This window comes from Rhinopithecus roxellana, chromosome 5 (genome assembly GCF_007565055.1).
Source record: "Rhinopithecus roxellana isolate Shanxi Qingling chromosome 5, ASM756505v1, whole genome shotgun sequence".
Classification (NCBI taxonomy): Eukaryota; Metazoa; Chordata; class Mammalia; order Primates; family Cercopithecidae; genus Rhinopithecus; species Rhinopithecus roxellana.
The window spans coordinates 35898289-35904288 of record NC_044553.1 but is presented as its reverse complement, the minus strand read 5'-3'; the positions used below and the strand labels follow the sequence as shown (position 1 = coordinate 35904288).

Here is a 6000-nt window from a genome sequence, read left to right as displayed (position 1 = left end):
ACTGTTTCAGCCAGAGAAGACAGACACAGTACTGGGCTTTACTGAGGACTGGGTGGCGCTGTCTTTAGGGGCAGGTTAATAATATACACCTAAGCGACAAGAACACTTACACCCGAGGAAATTAGAATAGTGAACAGACACGTGGACAAATGTGCCATCTTATCAGTTTAAAGAAGCAAAAATGTAAACAAAGCGGCACCCAGTAAGATAGAAGACAAAGCAAAACATCTAAGGCTGTTAGGTAATAGGGAAGCAGGTGCCTTAGAAAACAAGAAGGGCAAATGTAAAAAACCTTTAAGGCAAGAGTTCGGTGGGGAATCTGCGGGATTCTGTGTGCTGAAGCGCAGGAGGCACGAGTCACCTCTGCAGTCTCCGCTACCAAAGGGGCAAGGGGTCCCGGTAAGACCGGTGCACCCTGGCGGAAGGTAGCGGGCAAAGCGCTTTGGCGTCTCTAGGCAACCGATCAGCCCGCCCACTCCGGAGTAACTTCCTCGTAATTGGCTCACGAATTCACCAATGGACGCACAGGGGGAGCTTCCCGCCACCTCTGGCGCCCGCTTTCAAACAGCCGTACTTTGCAACTGCAGGCGGACTTCTCAACCAAGCTTGAGGAAGGCGGAGACTTCTGCCTCCTCGCTCTGCCCCGGGCCGGCACGGCTCCGCCCACCGGGCGAGCTTCTAGTCGGCGATTGAAGGAGGCAACTGCTCCTTAAGGGCCTCCGCCCCGAGGGTTCGGCTGTGACTAGGAAGGAGCTAGTGGACTAGAATCAGGGTAAGGGGGTTTGCTAGAAGTTGGTCTTCCGCCAGGGCTGGAGTTTCCTCGCGATAACAGCCTCCGTGGCCTCTGGTGAGTTCTGATTCACGGGTGGGCTTGGACCTGGGGTTAGAGGAGTTGCGGGGTCCTCGAGATCCTGGCTGAGGGTTCCCCGGGGGCTGACCTGCCCTCTCCCCAAATCCCGCGGTGGTGGACTGCCCGCATGTTGCGGGCTCAGCTTTCACCTTTAACGTGTCATTTAGACCTCTTCATTCCTCCAATATCCTATTTAGAAGCGACATATGGGAAGCCTGCCTCGTTTCCAAACTGCTGGGGTCGCCCCGAGACCCTACTCTGCGGACCCCGCCTTGGTCACCCTGGCGTTACTCCTGGCTCACAGTAGGTGCTCTGTGCACGTGTGTTGACCGAGTACAAGTGACGCTGGCACCCAAAGCCAGCAGTCCCGGGTTATGGGTCCCGTGTGGCTTTGGTCATGTTTGTAGTGCCGTAGCTGACGCCAAACAGGTCCTCAAGGTCATTCGCTTAGCCTGTGGATGCCTATTGTGTATTAGCATTACTCGCTCCGCTCTCTGAGCAACTTAAATCAGTTCGTCCAAAGTGCTGTCATTAGCACCGATCACAAGATGTCGTGATCATTTGTTTATATGTCTATTTTCTTTCCCTCCATCACGTCCTGTTAAACTTTGTAATCTTGAACAGGGCTTGGTAAATTGTCGAATGAATGAATAGGGTGCCTCCACCAGGTGTTGCAAGTCTAAACTGAGCTGTGTGCTCTGGCTATTTCCATTCTAGAAGGCGAGTTATGTCAGCAAGTAAGTAGAATTTCCCAACTCCCAGTGCAATTCTTAGAAATCCCTTTTGTGGGGGTTTATAACCCTTTCTATATCGTAGTCATGAACTCGAGTCTGATTTAAGCCTGTTATCACCATATACCTTCATAGTGTGTGACAATGAACATGCACTCCCCAGACAGGTGAATGCGCTCAACTAAAGAGAAGCTGAAGTAGAAGCCATAAGAAAAGCGTAAGACATACAGTCTGAAAGTGCAAAGGAGTGGCTTATTCTATGGGGGAACAGGCTTGGAAGGGCATCTTGAAGGAGGGTGGCATTTTTGTTCCATAGGAGGTTGCATTATTTGAAGTGACATTTCTCATAGGCTGCACACTCACCTTTTCTCAGATATGCGGAATCCTCTTTATTCCCGTAACCTCTTCGGTAGCTGTCAGACTCCTATTCATCAGTAATAATGTCATAATGGTAATAAAACTAGAATGTATTGATTGGTACATAGTGCTGATTACTTTACATGTATTATCTTGTGAATCCTCAGAATCAATCTTTGAAGTAGGTATTGTTTCTACCCCCATTTCATTAACGAAGAGGCAGAAACTGTTTGCTCAAGACTGCACTGCTGATAAATAAAAGAGCCAGAATTGAACTCAGGTTGTCTGAATGAGTGCCCTCATTCTTAGAGCCAGTTATAGCCATATTGTGTCCTTTAAGATTTATTTTTAATCTAAAAGCTCTTTTTTTTCTGTAAAAATTCTCTAAACTATCCTTTCTTCTTAGGAAAAGTTAATTTGTGCTTTGTACTTTCATCTACTACGGAATTTATTACAATATGTTATTGTAACTGTTTATATCAGTGGCTCTAAGAGAGGATGAGCAGAGACAGTAAGCTCCTCATGGCTGGTACCATGTTTTAGATGCATCTAGAATATGATCTGGAACACAGTGGGTATTCAATAAAATTTTGTTGAAATAATTCCTATAAGGTAACATGCCTGTATCATATTCAGTCAACAAATATTTGTTATGTGCCTACCTTGTGCAAGCGGGTAGATACATTTTAATTCTGCCTTCAGGGTGCTTATAGTTTATTAGATGAGGTGAAAACAATACTACCTTTGCTTTGTAATCTTTTGTCTAAATAAACACTGATTGGTTTTGTTGCAAGGAGGGCAGAGAAAATCAGGGACAACGAAAGAATTGCTGGGTCAGAGCATCCATCTGAGTGTAACAACAGGACATACTTTTTGTAGTCTTGTTAAGGGTTCAGAAAAAGTTATCTAGGAAGAAAGTCTACCAGACTGCTACTGAAAAAGAAAACCAAAACATACTGTACACTTATTCTGCATCTTGATTTTTTAAGTGGTCAGCCTTGAGTCAACAGATACAGAAAATTTTCATTATTTTTACTAGTGGTATAGTATGACAAATTTAAAAATAATTTTACTAGTGCAAATGTTCATTTTCCATATATTAATTTTGATAGTTTTCAAGATGGTTTAGCAGTTCATATTTTCACCAGCAACTCATGAGCCATACAAAATACAAAATAGTCACCACTGAGTGATAAGTTTTTTTTTTTTCTTTTTTCAATCTAGTGGTTGTTGAAAATGGCATATTGTTGTTTAAATGACACTTTTTTGAAACATCATGAGCTTAAGCATCTTTTCAAACTAATTGATTTACACTTTTTAAAATAAATTGTCATGTCAGTCGCCCAATTTGATATTGGATTGTTTGTCTTTTTAAGGATTTTATATTGGGACTTTGTCAGGTTATTTGCAAATATTTTTCTGATTCTTATTTTTCTGGACTTTGTTAGTGATGTATTTTTTCTTTTTTTTCTTTTTCTTTTCTTTTCTTTTTTTGGGGACAGAATCTTGCTCTGTTGCCCAGGCTGGGGTGCGGTGGTGCGATCTCGGCTCACTGCAAGCTCCACTTCCTGGGTTCTCCTGCCTCAGCCTCCCGAGTAGCTGGGACTACAGGCGCCCACCACCACTCCCGGCTAATTTTTTTGTATTTTTAGTAGAGACAGGGTTTCATTATGTTAGCCAGGATGGTCTCAATCTCCTTACCTCGTGATCCTCCCGCCTCGGCCTCCCAAAGTGCTGGGATTACAGGCTTGAGCCACAGCGCCTGGCTGTATTTTTTCATACATAATATTTGACTTGTTAGTGATGTCTTTTGCCTTAAACAAAGTTTTGTTTTTTGTGGTTAGGTTTCCATCACATTTTTCTTTATGACTTTTGGGTTTACTATCTTGCTATTTTTTTTAAGCTGCCTCTTTTGTTGTTCTGAATATTATACTAAAGTTTCTGGTAGCAGTGATAATGAGTAGTGATTAATAAGTTAAAGTATTAGCTTTTATTTTAAGTCTCATTTAAAATATGTATTACCTTTTTAGTATATATATTTTTAACCATGTAAGTTGATCAGATTTCCCTTTATATCCGAAATCATTTCTTTAAGTCTTTCATAGTTTATAGTTCTCATAAGGAAAACTTATACCTTCTTTTCTTCAGTGGGGGAGATTTTGGTAATGCCATGTTTTGGATTTAAAATAACATTATATGCTTTGATATTTGACATTCTCTTTACTTTAAAAACAATAACATAAGTATTCTTTATCTGAGAAAAAGCTCTGTATTTAAAATATTAGTAGCTACATTTTTAGCAATAGGCTCTTATAAATCTTAATGTTCTTTTTCAATAATCAACATCAATTGATGGCAGGTTAATAAAGGATTGGAACAAACCTCCTTTCTCTAACTTAAGGAGAAATTAACCCAAATTCCATATTTTGTCTTGTATTTATATTTAAATGAAAGAGAGGTAGAAGACACAGAATTCAGAAGCAGAAAGGATTTTTTCTGCTTGGAGGATTCAGGAATGTCTTTAAGGTCCAGTTTAATTTCATCTCTTTTAAGGAGATGGGATTTAATTGGGCTGGTATTTTCATTATTCATATATAGTGTTCTCTATGCTATTAAGTCCATTTGCAGTAGTAGAAAAAAAATCTAGAGGCTTGTGATTGTTTTTCCCTCACCATTTCATATTATAGGCTCTTTACCATACTCATATCTTCATCTTATGTTGATATACAAAAGGCATCTTATAGATGGACTTAGATTTATTTTCCTCAATATGCATGTCTCTTCCCCCTTTAGCCCTGGCATAAGGGTAGAAAGGAGTAGGTGTAGTCTGAGAAGCAGAGGCTGGAGGGTTTTAAGTTGATGTAAAGAGTCTGAGTTGAGCCTGTAATCCCAGCACTTTGGGAGGCCGAGACGGGCGGATCACGAGGTCAGGAGATCGAGACCATCCTGGCTAACACGGTGAAACCCCGTCTCTACTAAAAAATACAAAAAACTAGCCGGGCGAGGTGGCGGGCACCTGTAGTCCCAGCCACTCGGGAGGCTGAGGCAGGAGAATGGCGTAAACCCGGGAGGCGGAGCTTGCAGTGAGCTGAGATCCGGCCACTGCACTCCAGCCTGGGCGACAGAGCGAGACTCCATCTCAAAAAAAAAAAAAAAAAAAAAAAAAAGTCTGAGTTGATATGAGTTGAAAGGGACGGGTTGGGTGTAAGGACCAGAGAGGAAGGGATTAGAAGGTCGACTGCAAATTAGAGGTTGGCCAAGAAACATAACTCAGTCTTTGAAAAACAAAAACTTGACATAGGGGGATTTTCACCACTGAAATTCATATGTGTGTTAATCTTTAATACCATATTCATCTAGTCTAGCTTGCACATTTTCTTTTCACACTTTAATATCTACAACATAGACTGCATCCTAAAATTAATGTTATGTCATAATTTGATTGCCTACATATTGTTCCTACTGCTACAAATGGAACTGCATCATAGAATCAAAGACATCTTAGATCTGATGAAGTGGGATATTGTCTACTCCAGAGCTATTGGCTTCCACAAAAGTTTGTGATATAGTTCTTACCTCTTAAGACGAGGGAGCTAAGTTCTTTATGGTAAAATGCATTTGGATTGCTGGGTCTCTATGCTTCTGATTTTACTTCCAATTTAATGACATTTTAGAGCTTGAAAGATGTAGTGAATGAGTTGTGGCTCAGGCTCACATCCAAGTGCGTTTCATTGGCATGAACGACAGTGGACTGAATGGAGGGCAGTGTTAGGCCAGGTAATTGATGACACCTGCCTACTTTTTTTTTGTTGGGATTGTTCAGAGCTTTGAAGTTCTGAGGGGTTTATGTGTAGTGTCAGGATCCCTAAGTATAATTTAAATCAGCAGCAGCTTTTTTGACTGTAAGTAGTTGAAAACCCATTTCCTGCTGCTGCTTCTGCCGCAGCAGTGACTGCTCCCCAGGGAACTCTTGCTGTTGCTTTTGGAATTGGAAGTCCACAGTGGTGGAGCTTCACAGCCTTCACTTCTGTTTTTCCTGAGTGTATTGCCAGAACCTGATTT

General features: G+C 41.5%; 1 protein-coding gene across 1 annotated transcript in view; it reads left to right on the top strand.

Annotated features, from left to right (window-relative positions):
* The first annotated feature begins 690 nt into the window (after positions 1-690).
* Positions 691-6000, top strand: part of CEP152 (centrosomal protein 152) — a 74540-nt gene continuing 69230 nt past the window's right edge. Inside the window, exon 1 of the mRNA XM_030931683.1 lies at positions 691-772. The gene's annotated coding sequence lies outside the window, so the exon portion shown is untranslated. The remainder of the gene's footprint in view (positions 773-6000) is intronic.